General features: G+C 37.7%; 1 long non-coding RNA gene across 1 annotated transcript; it reads left to right on the top strand.

Moving 5' to 3' along the window:
• The first annotated feature begins 2,772 nt into the window (after positions 1-2,772).
• On the top strand, positions 2,773-16,378 carry LOC308640887. The gene is made up of 3 exons (XR_014020373.1): positions 2,773-3,096; positions 14,705-14,779; positions 15,826-16,378. It is a non-coding gene; the product is annotated as an uncharacterized lncRNA (long non-coding RNA).
• The last annotated feature ends 4,184 nt before the right edge of the window (positions 16,379-20,562 follow it).

Genomic DNA, 20,562 nt, shown 5'->3' on the forward strand with positions numbered 1-20,562 from the left:
CAAGAGTGCTGGCTGACCCCATGGCATCTTCCCTGGCTGCAACCTGTTCAAGGAGGGAATGGCAGCAGCAAGCATACCCTGTGTAGAGGGAAGAAAATACAGTTGGGGAGATTGCCTAGGGTGCTGTCATAGAGCTAAAGAGCTGAGAGGATGTGGAACCATCACCGTATGTTAGGGACAGAAAGATTGTTAGATAGCTATCCCTCCTTCTTTTGCACATAGACACTATTATAGTCTCCTTAAATCCTTATGTTGAAATTTTCACCGCCAAGATAATATCAGGAAGAGAGGCCTTTTGCAAAGTGACTAATTCATGGGTTTAGAGCCCTGGAGGATACGAGTATTGCCTTTATAAAAGAGGCCCAAGGGAGTTTTTTATTCCTTCTACCACATAAGAACACAGCTAGAAGGCATCCTCTATGAAAGTTTGCTTTCACCAGACGCTTATCTGTTAGTGCCTTGATCTTAGGCTTCTCAGCCTCCAGAAGTATGGAAAATGAATTTCTGTTGTTTATAAGGCACCCAGTTTATGGTATTTTGTTACAGCAGCCCGAATGGACTAAGACAGAGACAAATACATGCTCCTAACACAGACTGAGGTTTTGGCTGAGAGAGCCTGCTGCTTGGGAAGTGGGTTTGGCTCAGGAAATCTCCAAGGAGGCCAGGGTGGGCCTCTGATGACAGCAGAAAGGATCTGGCTGCTTCAGGCTCACTCCAGCATTAACAGGAAGGCAGACAAAGGAAACATTCCAGTTTCCTTTTTGGTCAATTGAGCCCAATGTTATATATATGGTATCACAGGAGGTTGCTCAATCTATCTTCCAAAGAAAGGAAGGAAGCAGAAATTCCAAGCCAAACCATAATCAGTGAAAAAAGACAGGATAAGTAAGGATTATGTAAAGTAGAGACACCACAGCCTGGTGGAAAGAACTTGGATTTTATAGTCAGATAACTCCAGACTCTTACTAGTGACCTGGCAAAACTGCCTGACTTACCTGAGCTTCACTGAGTTTCCTGCTTTGAGAATGCCTCATTTGCAAATTATTACACATAGAATACTCAATGTAAATTAAGCTCCAAAGAATCTGGCATATAAATAAATATGGAATGGATGAGAATTTGCATCAAAGTTGATGGTATAATAGTAACCAAGTTCTCTTTATATTCAAGCATGTTTTCCTAGCATTGCTAACAATATTAAAGGTCCTGGTTAACTGGAGTGATGTTAAAGTCAGAAGGGCAAGAGAAGATGTTAGAAGAAAGAAATGAATGAAGCAGTTATTCATAAACTTTACACTTAGATGTCTACCACTTGATTGAATTCCTTGAAACTCAAACTACATTTTACTCATTTTTATCTTTTGTACACCTAACACAATACTGTCCACTTCTAGTAGAACGTGGATAAATGTTAATTGACTTAAGAATGAGTAAGTGAACAGTAAGTGAACTGTTTTTAGTCTGTCCTTCTTGCTACTATAATACATCTCCAGATTGTGTTATGGTTTGGATTTGGAATGTCTTCCAAAAGTTCATGTGCTAGGATTGGTCCTCAGTGCAGAATTCAGAGGTGTAGTTTGGGGAAGTGATTGGATCATAATAAGGACATTCGCCTCATGATTAATCCACTGATGGATTCATAGCTGAATGGACTGTTGGATGATAGTAGAAACTGTAGGAGATGACCTAGTAGGAGGAAGTAGGTCATTGAGGACATTCCCTGAAAGAGTATTTTTCCTCCCTTCCCCTTTCTCTCTACTTTCCTGGCTTCCATGAGTTGAGCAGTTTTTCTTCACCATGCCCTTCCTCCATGATGTCCTGCCTCCCCTCAAGCCCAAAGGAATAGAGTCAGCCAATCATGGACTGAAACCTCTGAAACTTTGGTCCAAGATAAATATTTCCTCCTTTAAGTTGTTTATGTCAGATATTTTGGTCACAGCAATGAAAAGGCGACTAACAGATTGTTTTTATGGAAGTGAAATTAATCACAGCTTAAGAATGGAGGATATGAAAAAATGAAGGCTTGAGTCATGTAGCATTAAGAAGAAGAACTCCGGAGACCTGACTGCTAGGCTTAGAATCGCTGTGCATATCCTCAGGCAATGAGTTTGAACTCTCTGTACTCAAATCCTAAAGCAGTAACATGGGGATAATTATAGTATTGACCTGAAAGGAATAAATGAATCAATCTCTTTGAAGTATGTAGAACAGTATCTGGCACATAGTGGGTGCTAAATAAATGTTAGCTGTTGTTATTTTAAACTTTTGAGTATGGCGTTCAACTTAATTTTTACTTATAACATCATGGTTGTACATTTATTTTTTACCAGATATTATTCTTTAAAATGTTATGGCTATAAAGCAATAGGTCAAACTAATAAATTTCCTAGTAAAATTTGTATATAAATTAATGAGCAAAGTTGTATATAAATTTAATGAGCAGACCTAAAGCTGCCACATTTCTAGACTTGATATACATGCAAGAAGCCAGCTTGAAAATGATTCCTAGTCCCTGTTATTAGAGGAAATCCAATTCCAAAATTTAATCATCTTAATTTTCCCTACCACAGAGTACAATAATAGAAAAAGTCATTTTCTACATTTTCCATTCAATTTGATTACATTTTTTTTTCTGAGTGGTATCTGACTCTCCCTTTGGGTGGATCTCAAGGTCTAAATTTGGGTCACAGGTTCAAGCCAAGTTCTCTAATCCAGGTTTTGCTGTAATAAGACTGATTGTTCAACGCTTAAATAGAAAGTGAATGTATTTGCCATAGGGAGGGAATTGCCTTTCAATGGGAAGAAATGGTTTACAAAAAGACTGAGGAATTGAGAGCTGTGAGGTCTGTTTGGAAGTCTGATGTGCATGGAACAAATGGAAGATAAGGTCAAGAAGTACTTTCCTCTATGAAAGTACTTCTCCTTATGTGACATCAGGTAAACAAAAGAGAAGAGGACAAGTGCTCCTCAGGATAATTATTCTAGAGTGTTCTTGGAATGCAGTTATCCAGAATAGGGAAGGATGGCGATGGGTCACCTGAGTCCCATACCTTGAGCACATTACCACGAACTCCATTGATTCCTGAGAGGAAACAGGTGAGTGGGGGTGCTGCTCAATCAAGGGAAGCCCCAAACAACTGGGTGGAAGGGATTCAAAGTTTCCTGAAGTAAGTTCTTGCTACTCCTTGAAGAGAGGGCAAGTGTATTTTGTTCTCTGTACAAACAGTTGCCCTGTAGCTCTCTACCTTCTAGATACAGCTAATTAATTTGAAGAGATTCTGCACCTCAAAATATGGCTGGCCTCACACTCAGAGGTGTTATGATTCCTTGCTGTTCTGAAACTAATCTCTGATCTGACTACTGATGCTTGAAAGTGTAAACTATGGGCGCATCTGTTAATTTCTTTGGCTTAAAGAACTGTTTTAGTACAAAACTTACAGAGAATCCAGTTCCCTGTTTCGCCCTCTCTTCTTCTGCCCTAACACATTGAAGGACCTCTTAATTTAAGGAAGCACACACTGGCTTTGGGAATCAAACTAAATTGCCCTTGCTACTCACTCACACCACCACCTGGTTCTTAGTCCAGTTCTTAACCTCTCTGAGACTCTGTTTCCTTATTGTAAAATGAGAATACGAACATTTTTTTTTTTGAGGCTTTTTGGTGAAGATTAGGCATTTTTATGAAACACAGGAAGTACCTAAAAGAATGCCCAACACATAGTTATCACTCATTAAATATCGTAATTAACTAGAGCCGTGAGATCAGGTGAAACATTTCATAGTACACACATTTTGTAATCCCCTCACTGATTTTTTTCAAGAACATTAAACTCAAGGGATCCATAATTTTCCAGTGGCACGGCTGGAGAACACAATCTTCTGACCTGCCTTCCAGACAGGCATGAAGGCTCAGCCTTGGACCATCACTTTTCCTCAATAGCTCCCTTTCTGGGTTCAGCCTGTGGAAAGGCCTACAATGCATACAGGAGAGATCCTGGGGATGATGGGCAGTCTTCTCTGCCATCTTACCTTGTACACTGGGAAAAAGAGAAAATATCACTGTGCCTCTCTAGCTTTTTCCTCCCCCACCCCATCCATTTGCTGGCTGCCCACCTCACTCCCACCTTCCCCAAAATGCCTTTATTTAGAAACCTTGCTCATTGTCTTCTTGTTTCCCATCATTTCTGGTTTTCACCATTTCGCCATTGACAAGAGCATCTGAACAATTATTTGTATGTTAATGATCCCCAGAAACCCTGGTAGATAGTAATTAAATATTGTTAACTGCAGTGTTGTGTGACACCCTCTGTGCTGGCAAAAAGACCTGGGAACAATACTACCCCAGACACTCTCTTACCTGTCTCTGGTCCTATTTTCTGCTGACGTTATCTGTCCTAGGTTAGAAAGCTTAGATCACCTGCCATGTCCCTGGAGTTCTTTAGTAAGTACTGGTTTGCATGAGGGGAAAGCTGGCCCAGTTCTGGAACATTTTTATTTTATTTTATTTTATTTTTTTTTTGCTGAAGGGATTCATTCAGGAATCTGAGCTCTTCTGTAGGGAAGGGTAGCTGTGTATTTGTCAGAAACCATTTTATCCATTAATCCAGCTCCAAAACTCTCTTCTCTATTTCCTGGAACACTCTCCAAAGGATATCAAGAGAGCTTACTTCCTGTGGGATATTTTGTATTTATGGTTTACAACTTGCAGCCATAACCATGAGGAAGTAGCATCATGTTTGCTTGCACTTCATTCAATTTAAATCCTGGTTTTGCCCTGAGCAGTTACATGAATTTGGGTACATTACTTGATATTTCTTATTTTTAAAAAAATTTTGCTTAATCATTCAAATTAATGTACTAATGCTTGGTTAAACTGCCTAATAAAGCCAAGCGCAGTGGTGCACGCCTGGAATCCCAGCAGCTCAAGGGGAGTCTGAGATAGGAGGATTGTGAGTTCAAAGCCAGCCTCAGCAAAAGCGAGGCACTGAGCAACTCAGTGAGACTCTTTCTCTAAATAAAATATAAAAAATAGGGCTGGGGATGTGGCTCAGTGATTGAGGGCCCCTGAGTTTAATCACTGCACCTCCTACCCCCCACCGCCACCACCAAGAAAAACAACTGCCTAATAAATCAGCTAATATAGATAAGAGGCCTAAAAAGATATTTACTATTAGACCCTTGATGTCTTCTTTTTTAACTCATTTTCTTCCTTCCTTCATTATTCCTTTTATAAAGCACACACACATACACACAAAAATACACATGCATATTCACACACAATTTAACATGAAGTAACTAAATAAAATATCTCAGAAAACCAAGAACTTTTCCTAAAAGCCATTTATTCCTGGCAAAGGGCAAATGGGTCTATACCATATCTTCTTTGGGAAGATGACACATTTGTTTTCCTTTGTTCTGTTTTTTTTTTTTTTTTTGCCATTTTGAAAATCCAGTAACAACACAAATGAATGGGATGGTCAATAGGGACCAAAAGGATTACAGCAATAACAGTGCACTCTGCTGTTTAAAAGCTGGATTTTGGTCATCAGATGTAGCCTAGAGGTCAGTAAGGACCTTTTGCAAAGGTTGCCTTCTCCCTGATTGGGGATGCTCCCTGCCTAACACGATTGAAGGATCCAGGTCATCCCTGTTGACTATGATTCTGAGCCATCTGAGGGACACTATACCCTTCTATATTCAAGTCTGGGAAAAATTGGGGTGGAGTTCTGCTACAAAGGCCTCCAAAAGTCTCACCTATCAGAATTCACAGGCACATGCCAAGTTCTTTATGGAAGGGTTAGGACACTTTCAGAGATAGGTTATAATACAGGAGAAACAAAGATTATGAGTCTAGTCAACTCAATTTTCTCTTCCTATCAAAGGAAAGACCCTTGAGCCTTAGCTCTTTATGAGGCAGGAGACCTCTGTAGGGATTTCCTGCTTCCCAAATAGGTTCTGCTCTTTACACTTTGTACTCACAATCCTTATGCCTGCCTTTCAAATCTCTTATTTGACAACACAAAGGAGTTCTTAGGAAAATTGCTACCTCTTCCATAGCATGAAGCCTTGCTGTTTGTAACACTCCTGAGTCACTCTTTGCACGTTAGCCAAGAAGGTATGACTTCTGGCTGTCTCCCAAAGCAGGAATAAGACATAGAAGAAAAATGGACTTCTGTTCCAGGAACAGTGATGAACAGGGATGCAAACTCGAGTATCCTTTCAATCTTTTCAACAATGTCACGATGGTTCCTTTACTAGTTATGGCACATATCTTGCTCTTCAGAGTAATGGTTATCAATGTTTGCTGGAGGGGTATTTGCTTGATTCCTGCTGACCTGGAGTGGTCTAAAATTATAATGAAGAATTACTTTAATGACCACTCTCCATGTGAATCTAGGATCAGAGTCAGCTTCTATTACATTCTTTTGATGAAGAAATGTCTTATGATATTGAGTCCTACCCCACCCTCAGTTTCTAATACAATATTAATGCCTACATTTGCTTCATCACCACTTACATTTAAAAAGTCATCAGTTCCAAGGAGCCAGTGTAGATCAGAAAGGGATGGGATTTCTTGGTCAAAGATGACTAATGTGGCATAGACTATTGAAATCTATTACTGGACTATAAATATATTTGTATTATTCAAGAAAAGTAAGCAAGTTGATTTTGGCAGATGATTTAAGGAAATCTCATCCATGTTTTCTGCAATATAAGGTGGAATTTGATTGGGTAAGTTCTTTTGGTTGAATCTCATTGCAGCCTTAAGGTTAACAGGAATTAAGTTAAAAGTGAGAGTCTTTTATTCTAATTTCTGAGTTGTAGAACTTAGATATAACTGATATCAATTAAGAATTTTACTAACACCTTAGAGAAAATTGAGAGTTAATCACAGACCTAATTACATTGATACCTTTATGATATTGTTTTCCACCTATGCATACATTTAAGCACTCAGTAGTTATTAGAAGAGACAGAGTAGTATAGCAGATAAGTATCTAAATTTGGGTTGGTCATACTTCTGGTCAAATCATGATCTTTATTAACTATTTATTTTGGGCAATTTATTCATCATCTGTTGGATTTTTCATATTAACAATAGAGATTAAAACATCAAAAGATTTTAGAATAATTTAATAAAGCAATATATGTAAAGTACCCAGCACAGTGAATACCATGCTATGTCTACAGCAAATGGCAAATATACCTATATTTTTAGTAGACCATGCACAGTTCATTCTATAGAGTAGGATAAGTTATTCACCCAAGATACATTTTATGTCTTATATTTTTAAAAGAAAGTTTTGCAGCTGTACTGAAGGAGAGATTCCAAAGTCACATAGAGTATACTGACAATTGTATCTTGGATCATGTTGTCCTGAGTTGAAAGGCTAAGTAATAGGTCTCCCATTGAGAAATAAGCCTAAATAGATATGGCACACTTTTCACATCTTGTCTAAAAGCAATCTCAAAGTTTTATAAGCAATTGGATATGTCAGTAATGTGAAGAGAAAATTTGCCATTGGGCCTTGTATTTCTCCATATATTGCATATTTAGTGACTGATTGCCTTTGTTCTGAATTATCTTTTAAAAAATGTTTATATAATGGACAAACTTGGAAGATAGAGATGGTATCCCTTTCTTGAGGGAAGGACATGTTTCCTCACAGTTAAGTGAGGAAGAAGATCACATCAGAGCAAAGGGAAAATGCCTATTTCCCATTATAAAAGATGTGGCTTCCCTAAGCTCAGGGTTCCTTTTCTATAATATAGCCTACTGGACCCATTTGTATCACTCCTGTGGCACTTAGGGACAAGGGAAACTATTATAAATATATGGCTCTTGCTGTACTACAAATAATAAAATTCTTTTCTTTTCTTTCCTTTTTTTTATTGGTTGTTCAAAACATTACAAAGCTCTTGACATATCATCTTTCATACATTTGATTCAAGTGGGTTACCCATTTTTACCCCAAATACAAGTTGCAGAATCACATCGGTTACACATCCACATTTTTACATAATGCCATATTAGTGACTATTGTATTCTGCTACCTTTCCTATCACCTACTACCCCCCCTCCCCTTCCCTCTCATCTTCCCTCTCTACCCCATCTGCTGTTATTCAATTCTCTCCCTTGTTTTTTTTTCCCCTTTCCCCTCACAAACTCTTATATGTAATTTTGTGTAACAATGAGGGTCTCCTTCCATTTCCATACAGTTTCCCTTCTCTCTCCCTTTCTCTCCCCCCACTCGTCTCTGTTTAATGTTAATCTTTTCCTCATGCTCTTCCTCCCTGTTCTGTTCTTAGTTGCTCTCTTTATATCAAAGAAGACATTTGGCATTTGTTTTTTAAGGATTGGCTAGCTTCACTTAGCATAATCTGCTCTAATGCCATCCATTTCCCTGCAAATTCCATGATTTTGTCTTTTTTAGTGCTGCATGATACTCCATTGTGTATAAATGCCACATTTTTTTATCCATTCATCTATTGAAGGGCATCTGGGTTGGTTCCACAGTCTAGCTATTGTGAATTGTGCTGCTATCATCATTGATGTGGCAGTATCCCTATAGTAGGCTCTTTTAAGGTCCTCAGGGAATAGACCAAGAAGGGCGATAGCTGGGTCAAATGGTGGTTCCATTCCCAGCTTTCCCAGGAATCTCCATACTGCTTTCCATATTGGCCGCACCAATTTGCAGTCCCACCAGCAATGTACAAGTGTACCCTTTTCCCCACATCCTCCCCAGCACTTATTGTTGTTTGACTTCATAATGGCTGCCAATCTTACTGGAGTGAGATGGTATCTTAGGGTGGTTTTGATTTGCATTTCTCTGACTGCTAGAGATGGTGAGCATTTTTTCATGTACTTATTGATTGATTGTATGTCCTCCTCTGTGAAGTGTCTGTTCAAGTCCTTGGCCCATTTGTTGATAGGGTTATTGTTATCTTATTGTTTAATTTTTTGAGTTCTTTGTATATTATGGATATTAGGGCTCTATCTGAAGTGTGAGGAGTAAAAATTTGTTCCCAGGATGTAGGTTCCCTATTTACCTCTCTTATTGTTTCTCTTGCTGAGAAAAAACTTTTTAGTTTAAGTAAGTCCCATTTGTTGATTCTTGTATTTAACTCTTGGGCTATGGGCGTCCTATTAAGGAATTTGGAGCCCGACCCCACAATATGTAGATCGGAGCCAACTTTTTCTTCTATCAGGCGCAGAGTCTCTGATTTGATATCAAGCTCTTTGATCCATCTTGAATTAACTTTTGTGCATGGCGAGAGAAAGGGGTTCAGCTTCATTTTGTTGCATATGGATTTCCAGTTTTCCCAGCACCATTTGTTGAAGATGCTATCTTCCTCCATTGCATGCTTTTAGCCCCTTTATCAAATATAAGATAGTTGTAACTTTGTGGATTAGTCTCTGTGTCCTCTATTCTGTACCATTGGTCCACCTGCCTGTTTTGGTACCAGTACCATGCTGTTTTTGTTACTATTGCTCTGTAGTACAGTTTGAAATCTGGTATCGCTATACCTCCAGATTCACACTTCCTGCTTAAAATTGCTTTTGCTATTCTGGGTCTTTTGTTTTTCCATATGAATTTCATGATAGCTTTATCTATTTCTACAAGAAATGCCATTGGGATTTTGATTGGCATTGCATTGAACCTGTAGAGAACTTTGGGTAATATCGCCATTTTGATGATGTTGGTTCTGCCTATCCATGAACAGGGTACATTTTTCCATCTTCTAAGATCTTCTTCTATCTCTCTCATTAGGGTTCTGTAGTTTTCATTTCACCTTTCACCTTTTTTGTTAGGTTGATTCCCAAGTATTTTTTTTTTTTGAGGATATTGTGAATGGGGTGGTTTTCCTCATTTCCATTTCAGAAGTTTTGTTGCTGATATACAGGAATGCCTTTGATTTATGCATGTTGATTTTATATTCTGCCACTTTGCTGAATTCATTTATTAGTTCTAGTAGTTTCTTTGTAGACCCTTTTGGGTCTTCTAGATATAGGATCATGTCGTCTGCAAATAATGATATTTTAAGTTCTTCTTTTCCTATTTTTATGCCTTTAATTTCTTTTGTCTAATTTCTCTGGCTAGTATCTCAAGGACTAAATTAAATAGAAGTGGTGAGAGAAGGCATCCCTGTCTTGTTCCAGATTTTTGCGGGAATGCCTTCAGTTTTTCTCCATTTAGAATGATGCTTGCCTGAGGCTTAGCATATATAGCTTTTACAATGTTGAGGTAAGTTCCTGTTATCCCTAGTTTTTCTAGTGTTTTGAACATAAAGGGATGCTGTACTTTGTCGAATGCTTTTTCTGCATCTATCAAGATGATCATATGGTTCTTATCTTTAAGTCTATTGATGTGGTGAATAACATTTATTGATTTCCGTATATTGAACCAACCTTGCATCCCAGGGATGAATCCTATTGATCATGGTGCACAATTTTTTTGATATGCTTTTGTATTCGATTCGCCAGGATTTTATTGAGAATTTTAGCATCTATGTTCATTAGAGATATTGGTCTGTCGTTTTTTTTCTTTGAAGTGTCTTTGTCTGGTTTCGGGATCAGGGTGATGTTGGCCTCATAGAATGAATTTGGAAGAGCTCCTTCTTTTTTTATTTCTTGAAATAGCTTGAAAAGTATTGGTATTAATTCTTCTTTGAAGGTTTTGTAAAACTCCGCTGTATACCATCCGGTCCAGGGCTTTTCTTGGTTGGTAGTCTTTTGATGGCTTCTTCTATTTCTTCCTTTGTTATTGGTCTGTTTAAATTGTGTGTGTCTTCCTGACTCAATCTGGGCAGATCATATGACTTAAGAAATTTATCGATATCTTCACTGTCTTCTATTTTATTAGAATATAGGGTTTCAAAATACTTTCTAATTATCTTCTGTATTTCTGTAGTGTCTGTTGTGATATTGCCTTTTTCATCCTATATGTTAGTAATTTGAGTTTTCTCTCTTCTTCTCTTCATTAGCATGGCTAAGGGTCTGTCGATCTTACTTATTTTTTCAAAGAACCAACTTTTAGTTTTATCAATTTTTTCAGTGTTTTTTTTTTTGTTTCAATTTCGTTGATTTCTGCTCTGATTTTAATTATTTCTTGTCTTCTGCTATATTTGCTGTTGTTTTGCTCTTCCTTTTCTAGGGTTTTGAGATGTAGTGTGAGTTCATTTATTTGTTGTTTTTTTCTTTTTTTGAGCAATGAACTCCAGGAAATGAATTTCCCTCTTAAAACTGCTTTCATTGTGTCCCATAGATTCCAGTATGTTGTGTCTGAATTGTTGTTTATCTCTAAGAATTTTTTGATTTCCTCCTTTATGTCTTCTGTAACCCATTGATCATTCAGTAACATATTGTTTATTTTCCATGTGATACAGGATTTTTCCTTCCTTCTTTTATCATTGATTTCCAGTTTCATTCCATTATGATCAGATATGTTGCATGGTATTATCTCCACACCTTTATATTTACTAAGAGTTTCCCTATGGCATAATATATGATCTATCTTTGAGTAAGATCCATGTGCTGCTGAGAAGAATGTGTATCCACTTGATGATGGTTGATATATTCTATATATGTCGATTAAGTCTAGGTTATTGATTGTATCATTGAGTTCTATAGTTTCTTTATTCAGCTTTTGTCTGGAGGATCTGTCTAATGTCGAGAGCGGTGTGTTGAAGTCACCCAGAATTATTGTGTTGTGGTCTATTTGACTCTTGAACTTGAGGAGAGTTTGTTTTATGAACGTTGCCGCACCATTGTTTGGTGCATACAAATTGATAATTGTTATGTCTTGTTGGTGGATGGTTCCTTTTAACAGGATATACTGTACTTCTTTATCCCTTTTGATTAACTTAGGTTTGAAGTTGATTTTATTCAATATGAGTATGGCCACTCCTGCTTGCTTCCGAGGGCCATGTGAGTGGTATGATTTTTCCCAACCTTTCACCTTCAGCCTGTGTATGTCTTCTCCTATCATATGAGTCTCCTGAAGGCAGCATATTGTTGGGTTTGTTTTTTTGATCCAGGTTACTAGCTTGTGTCTCTTGATTGGTGAGTTTAGTCCGTTAACATTTAAGGTTCCAATTGAAATATGATTTGTACTTCCAGTCATGTTTATTTATTTATTTATTTTAGTTTGGCTAGTTTTTACTTTTTGGTTATTTTCCTCCCCCTTTACTGAGATACCTCCCGCTGTTAGTTTTAGGCACTATTTTTCCATTCCTCTTCTTGTAGAATTTTGCCCAAAATGCTTTGCAGTGCTGGTTTTCTGGCTGTGAATTCTTTTAGCTTTTGTTTATCGTGAAAGATTTTAATTTCATTGTCAAATCTGAAGCTTAATTTTGCTGGATACAGTATTCTTGGTTGGAATCCATTATTTTTCAGCATTTGTAATACACTGTTCCAGGATCTTCTCACTTTCAAAGTCTGTGATGAAAAATCAGTTGTTAACCTAATTGGTTTACCCCTGAATGTAATCTGCCTCCTTTCTCTCATAGCTTTTAATATTCTCTCCTTGTTCTGTACGTTGGCTATCTTCATAATTATATATCTTGGAGTTGGTCTATTACGGTTTTGGATGTTTGGGGTCCTGTAGGCTTCCAGGATTTGGCAATCCATTCAATCTTTCATCTCTGGAAAGTTTTCTAGGATTATTTCATTTAATAAGTTGTCCATTCCTTTGGTTTGAACCTCTGTGCCTTCTTCTATCCCAATGACTCTCAAATTTGGTTTTTTGATGACATCCCATATCGCTTGGATAGATTGCTTGTGAGATTTAAGCATCTTTTCTGTGTTGACTATGTTCTTTTCAAGTTGATAAACTTTGTCTTAATTATCTGATGTTCTGACTTCCACTTGATCTAGTCTATTTGTAATATTCTCATTAGAGTTTTTAATCTGGTTTATGGTTTCTTGCTTTTCTAGGATTACTGTTTGTTTTTTGTTTTTTTTTAAGATCTCTATCTCCTGGTAAAGCTCGTTCTTTGCAATTTGAATTTGTTTGTTTAGTTCGTTTTCAAAATATACTTTCAATGCTTGGACTTGTTGTCTCATGTCTTCTCTAATATTCCATTCTATCTGAGTTAGGTATGCCTTGATTTCTTTCCCTGTCCATGTTTCTGATGCTTCTAGGTCCTCCTGTAGATTTAAGTTGTCCTGCATTATCTGTAATCCTTTTTCCCTTGTTTTTTCATGTTGTTCACGTTACTTTCCAGCTCTGTTTGAGTGCTTTGTAACTGCTTTCTCCTATGCATTTGTTTTGGCTTTGTATATCTCTGTTGTCTCTCCTTTGTGGTGGGAGATTATGCCTAGAGATGTTGGGTTTTATTGTACTTTAGAGCTGATTCATTCAATTTATAAAGGGCTTCCGGATTCTGTATGCATATAGTGATTTGTTGTTTGTTCTTAGGACTTTATGTTTAGGTTAGGTGCTATGAAGGTATAAGGGTTAGTATGTCTTGGCTACTTTAGAAGTTTGCTCTACTGAAGGGGGATACTAACCGTCCATTGGATCAGGGTGTTGGTAGTAGCTAGGTATTTAGGAGCCCTATAGACGGCCTCAAAACATTCACCTATTTGCATTTAGTTAATTACACGTAATGGAGGACGTAATGCTTGGGATGAAAGTTGGGGGGAAGGGGAAGGAAGGTGCTCTTGAAAAGAAAGAAGGAGAGGGAGATAGATAGCATCGAGGAGAATGGAAAGAACAATAAAACTTGAAAGGGGAAAGAAAGAGGGAAAAGGGGAGAGAAAAAATAGAATAAAATAAAATAAGAAATAAAGGATCCCCTCTGCTTCCCTCAGCCCCTACAATCATGACCACTCCACTGGCGGTAGGAGGAGTTGGGGGTCTGGAGTGTCCTCTGTTTCCCTCCGCCCCTACCGTCACGCCCTCTCGGTTCGCGGTTGGGGGATTTGGGGGTGGGGAGTTTTCTCTGCTTCCCTCTGCCCCTACAGTCACGCCCACGTCACTGGCAGTAGGCGGAGTTGGGGGTCGGGAGTCCCTTGGCCCTTACGGTCACAACCACAGAGAGATTTTTGAAGTTTCCCGGTTGTTTGTATCTGGTGTGGGTGGGAGTCACACACCTGCTAAAGTAGATTCCGCTGGGAAGGAATCTCGTTGGCTGAACTTTGGTGACTTCCCCTCTCTGCTATGGCGGGCCCCTGGCTCCTTGCTGGAGTGTCCGAAGGGAGGGGTGGGACTGGCTTGTCTCTGGTCTGACTCAATCTCTGGTTTTAGTTCCCAGTTCGCTGTTTCATAAAGGCTTGGTTAGAGTCCCTTCACATCGCCTCCTGAGCCGTGCGGGCGGGGCCGTTCGCAGAGCCAGGCGGGCGGGGGGCCATTTGCCAGGTGGGCAGGGACCCTTCTCGCCATGCCGGGCCGCCGGGGGCTGTTTGCAGAGCCGGGCAGGCAGCGGCCAGTGGCCATTCGGCGGCGGCTGGCGGGACTGGACCTCTGCGCTGCGTGGCCGAGATTCACTCGTCTGGGACAAACTGTCACCTCTAATAAACTTACTAATTCCCGGCAGGTCTCCTTTCAGCGGAATTTTGCTAGAAGTTCCTCAGCAGGTAGAATCTAGGCATATTCATGGGTCTTTCTGATCCCGTTAATGTGGCGATACTGAAAGTGTTGCTTCCTCGCCGGCCGCCATGTTCTGTAATCTCTAATAAAATTCTTTGTCTCTGATCTAGGAGTCTTAAGTCTTCAGATAGCATCTATGAAACCATTCGACAAACAATAATGAAGAAATTACTCTCTTTTCCAAGGTGAATATTTAAGTATTTTATCATTTACACTAAGTGCTTTAAGAAGACTATTTAAAATTCTTTTTTTTCCAATATAAAAATGTTATCACACATTAGTTCCCCAAAGCAGAACTAATGCATGAAAGTAATGGGAGTCTTACTTGGTAGGATTTTTCCCAATGCCTGTTTAGCCCATGCAGGTAGGTGTTATTCTCCAGAGAAAACAACTCAAGGCTGCATTCATGTTTATAGGCCACTGGACTTTAGCTCTGCATATTAGAGCATTAAGATTTCAAATGTGACCTCAATGATCTAGAAGAATTTATGTAGTTTTCAAATGTGTGTTTATAATGAACAAAGCATAAATAATACAATGGAGGAATGTAGAAAAACACAGGTTATCCCAAGCCCAAGCAAGTCTTCTGCTAATGAAAAAGGAGAAAAACCTATGGCTTGATCTCAAGATCAACACAGGGGCCTGAAATATGGGAGCTGGTAATAACATTGCAGAGAAAAAGACATTCCTGAGGAAACATCAATGGGCACAGAAGACTGCAACAGAATTATAGATTTAAATTGAAAGCAATCCCTGTTTATGTAGACCACACACAAAAAAAAAGTTGGCTTATACTCTACACTGTCTATAACTTTTGGCAGTAGTTTTGTGCCATGTTTGCAGAACAATAAGTCCTATATTTCTATGAACACACAAATATCTTTCCATTGTTAGCAATCACACTCTATTCTATGTATAGAGGCCAGTACTTGTAATTATTTTGATCCTCTACAATATGCCATTTCATTGTATATAGTTTTGTTGGAAGCATCTAAGATTTCTCAAAGTATTTGTTGAGTTATAAATGTGAAAAAACATTCAACTTGATAAAGAAAAATGAAGGTTATCAAGGAGGAGAAACATGAGTAAAGAGCTCCAGATTGAAGACAAATTGTTTGAAGATGGAAAAAATATTTGCTAGGCATCTAATTCAGGTATAGTTGGTTTTGCAATATGGGCTGTATTTTACAATGTCATCAATTAGAATCACTCTGAAGGGTTTTTTTTTCAGGTCAAAATAATAAGAAGATTCTCTCCATCTCTGTCAAATATCCTCACCTCCACAATGAAGTTTGCCTCAGATGGAGGCAAATAAAGGATTCTAATTAGGGCTCTTGGGAGACTGCAAAGCAATTGTTTGAGACTGTTACTCAACTTCATGAGCTCATTAATAGGCATCTTTCTGTTTGCATAGTCAGAGAAAGAGCAGTAAGTTCATTGTGGCCAAGCAGGCACAGACCTGAGAGAATTCATATTTTATAACAGAACATTATTAGTTCAGTGAGGAATGATTGAGTTCAAGCAACAACAGACAATGGGTAGCTTTAGAATAAAAAAGAAGAATGTATTGAAGGTTATGGAACTCCAGGATTGAAGAATAATCTCAAGACTATATTACCAGTCCTCAGGTGAGGAAGCAAGGAAGCTCTTGGAACTTACAAACAATCTTTTCAAGGTTTGAGTGTCATGATGATGTGATGTTTTGATATGTGCATATATTGTGGAATGATTATATCAAACTAATTAAAATATTCATCTCCTCAGATACTGATACTCTTTATAGTAAGTACTTGTAAAATTTATCTTTTAGCAATTTTGAAATATATAATATATTATTATTAACCATGGTTACCATGCTGTTATGATAGATACTCCTATGTAATTTTGAACACTTTGGTCAACATTTTTCCATTCCCCACTCTCACATCCCCAGCCTCTGGTAATCATTAGTTTATAAGTGTGGCTTAAGTGCTTCTGTATCTTCAGTTTGTGTGTGTGTGTGTGTGTGTGTGTGTGTGTGTGTTTGTTTAGCTTTCACGTATAAGCAAGATCATGCAGTATTTGTCTTATTGTGTCTGGTTTATTTCACTTAGCTTCCAGGTGAACTTCCAAGTTCACCAGTGTTGTCACAAGGAAATTTTTCTTCTTTTTCAAGACTGAATAGTATTTTATTATATGTATGTACCACATTTTCATTATTCATTTAGTTTGCTTATAGCTAGGGTATTGTGGAAAATGCTGGAGTGCATATATCTCTACAACATACTTATTTCAATTCCTTTGGATATATAACCAGAATTGGGATTGATGGATCATATTATAGTTCTATTTTTAGTTTTTTAAGGAACAGTTGTTATGTTTTTATAATGACTATACTAATTTACATTCCCACCAACAAAGTGCAAGGGTTACCTTTTCCCCATATCCTCACCAACACTTGTTATCTTTTGTCTTTTTTTTAATAATAGTCATTCTAACAGGAGTGAGGTAATGTCTCATTGTGGTTTTAATTTACATTTATCTAATGATCAGCTATGTTGAACTTTTTTTTTTTCATATATCTGCTCACCATTTGTGTGTCTTCTTTTGGGAAATGTGTATTCAGGTCCTTTGTCCATTGCTTAAATTGGGCTATTTGTTTTCTTACTAAATTGAGTGCCTTATGCATTTTGGATATAAGTCTCTTATCAGATGCATGAGTTGAAAATATTTTATCCCCACTGTGAGTTGCTGTTTTACTTTGTTGTTTTCTTTTCTGTGCAGAAGCATTTTATTTGGATGCAGGCTCATTTGTCTGGTTTTGCCCCTGTTGCTTATGCTTATGGTGTCACATCCACAAAATATTGTCCAGACCAATGTTGTGGACCTTTCCCCTGTTTGCATCCATGGGATGAACATGGGATATCTCACCATTTATTTGTGCCTTCCTTAATTTCTTACATCAGTGTTTCATGATTTTCAGTTTACAAATCTTTCAACTCCTTGGTTAAACTTACTTACAAGTATTTTATTATTTTTTAATGTTATTATTAATGGAATTATCTTCCTAATTTTCAGATAGTTTATTGCTAGTGCATTGAAATGCTACTGATTGATTCTCTCTGCTTCCTGGACACCGTTAGTGGAGCAGCCCTCCTCCATCACGCCCTCCCATCATTATGTACTGCCATGGACGCTGAGCAATGGAGTCAGCCCACCATGGACTATACCTCTGAGCCAAAATGCATTTTCCCTACTTAAAAAGAAAGTAAAAAGAAATGCTACTGATGTTTTGAATATTGACTTTTTGTGTCTTGCAACTTTATTGATTTTTATTGGTTTTCTATGTGGAAGATCAGGTCATCAAAAAACATAAACAATTTCACTTCTCCCTTTCCTGGTTGGTTGTCTTTTATTTCTTTTTCTTGCCTAATTACTCTGATTACAGACACATGCATATTTAGCCCAATAGTCATATATTTCCAAAGCAGTGGTGTTTGATTGATGGGTTGATTCTCTCTTTCTTGTATATTCATATTTTACATGCAATGAAAGTGCTGGTATAATTGTTTGTTATCTGAGATAGGGAAAGACAGGAGGGTATAGTATAGCAGTATGGAAAACTGAAATGCACTAAAAAACAGAGCAGAGTTATGGTTGTAATTTCACAATACCACTGGGTAATATTTGTGATGGTAAACAGAAATTATGACATATCAACATTTGGTTTTTAGTTTAACATCAAGTGTGTCACTGATGTTATTCACATCACTCTCAAAGTTGAAACCTCATTGCTAAGAAAACTTCAGATTCAGATTAGGTATTAGTGGGCAGGAAAAAAAAAATATTTCATTCATTGAGCACCTTTTAAGTCCAAGGATTCTTCTAGGGCTTCAGGGTCCATAGTAGCCACTAGCTGCACATGGTTATCAGGCACTTAAAAGAAAAGGGCAGTGTGAATGAGGAACTGATTTTTTAAAAAAAATTTTTATCTTGATTATTTCAAATTTTAAATATTGACATTCAATTTAGTGTCTGGAAACATTTAAATACTTTTGGAACAACTTGGGTATGTGAATCTAATTTTTCAACTGTAAATTTTAACAAATCTAAATATAGATTAAGTATTTCCTTTGAAAATTTAGTGTCCTAATTGAAGCATGTTGTATGTGTAAAATACACACTGGCTTTTGAAGACTTACTAGGGAAAAAATTTTTAAATGTATTATTAACATAAGCTTGTCTGATTAGGTCTTGAAATGATAATATTTTGGACATGTTGGATTAAAGAAAATATGTTACTATAATTAATTTTACAAGTTTATTTTTTTACTTTTTAAAATATAGATACCAGAAAATTTAAAGTGACAAATATGGCTTGCAGTATATTTCTGTTGGACAGTGCAGTTCTGTGACTTTTACACAAACCATTTTATTGAATTGTTAAAATAATGCACTACAGTAGGCACTCTTCCTCCCATATTTTATAGAAAAAGTAATGGAACAGAATACGGAAAAGTTGTTGAAGTTCTCCATGGTTTAGAGCTGATGAGGCAAACCAGGACTCAAATTCAGGTCTGGATGGCACCATCTTTTCCTGTTTCTACTCCATGATGTTGGTCGTTGCCACTTTCTCTTAATTAAGTAGAATAGATAAAATTTGGATGACCCCATTTATTGAACAAAATTAGGTTGAAATAATTAAGTAAATAAATACTTCTCTTCAAATGCCAACAGGAAGAATATATCAGTTCTTGAAAAGTGAATGAATAAAAACCATTTACATGAGTAAATAGGGTTTTAGAAATTAAGACTAAAACATGTTTGAAATATTAGAGAGAAATTTTGCTTAGCCAAGGGCCCTGAATGACATGACACCATGTCTAAAGTTAAACATGTTTAACCCTTTGAGATAATATTCTTTATTTTAGTATTTTTAGAGTATTTGAAATTCTAGGATCTCTCTTTTTTTAAAATATAAGTAAAATTTATTTAATATACAAAAGGTTGATTCAACATTAGGAACCCTTAGAGCTGCATTCATTCTATGAATAGCACCTTGTATATAATCATCACAAAGAATGTTAAAAGTCATTCTCAGGCACTGTGATTAATTAATACTCATGTTCTCAGCTCATTTTCTTTCTACTTGGTCACTCTATCCACATTATAGTACTTAAGTGAAGACCAAGCCTTCCTACATCACTTGCTCAGTGGATGACAAAACACAGCAGAGTTACGTGAGAGGGACTAGGCCTTAAACTGAAGAAGGGGAGTCAACCTTTCTCTAGAGGTTCACAAACTCACTTCCCCTGGGAGGGAAAAATATGTTCACAGAGTGAGGCAACCATTTAGCAAGCCATTTCTTCTTCCAAGGTGCTAGAAGCCAGCTACTTGCCCTGGAAAGTAGACTCATCTGCCCTGCACCTGCATGAGTCCTTGCCTCTCCTAGAATAGTTTACTTGCCTTAATCATAATAGGATTAGGCAGGCTCAGAACTTCAATGACACTTCATTTTGAGGAAATGTCATAGGATCAGGAAGAGGGAAAGAGGGACAATAAAATTCAGTGACTCTAAGGCACTAGGTCCTCCTACCCAGAAGGTGTCTTTGTCAGACCCCTGCAGTCACCTCTTTTGGGTACATCCCCTTTGTCATTATCAGGGTACAGGGAAACAGCGTTCCGCCAAGGCCATGTGATTGGCAATCTCTGCCTGGCCCTCCACCATCATTCTCTGTCCTGGGCAGAGAACAGGCCTGCTGGAGAGCATTGCTATTTTTACTTCTCTGTGAGGGGATCTCAAGTTTCAGATTATATACCGATGAGGTAAGTTACAGGTACAGAGACTCATGTTTCTAATTTAGCTTGGCACTGGTTTTGAACATTAAACAGTCTCTCGCCCCAGCTCTCCCTGTTTCCACTCTCCTCCCATCTTGGGCATCTCATTTCATACAGAACCTGAGGGTCATTTTCCTTTCCCGCTGGATCC

Source organism: Spermophilus citellus, assembly GCF_964194105.1.
Source record: "Spermophilus citellus genome assembly, chromosome: 2".
NCBI classification, from domain to species: domain Eukaryota; kingdom Metazoa; phylum Chordata; class Mammalia; order Rodentia; family Sciuridae; genus Spermophilus; species Spermophilus citellus.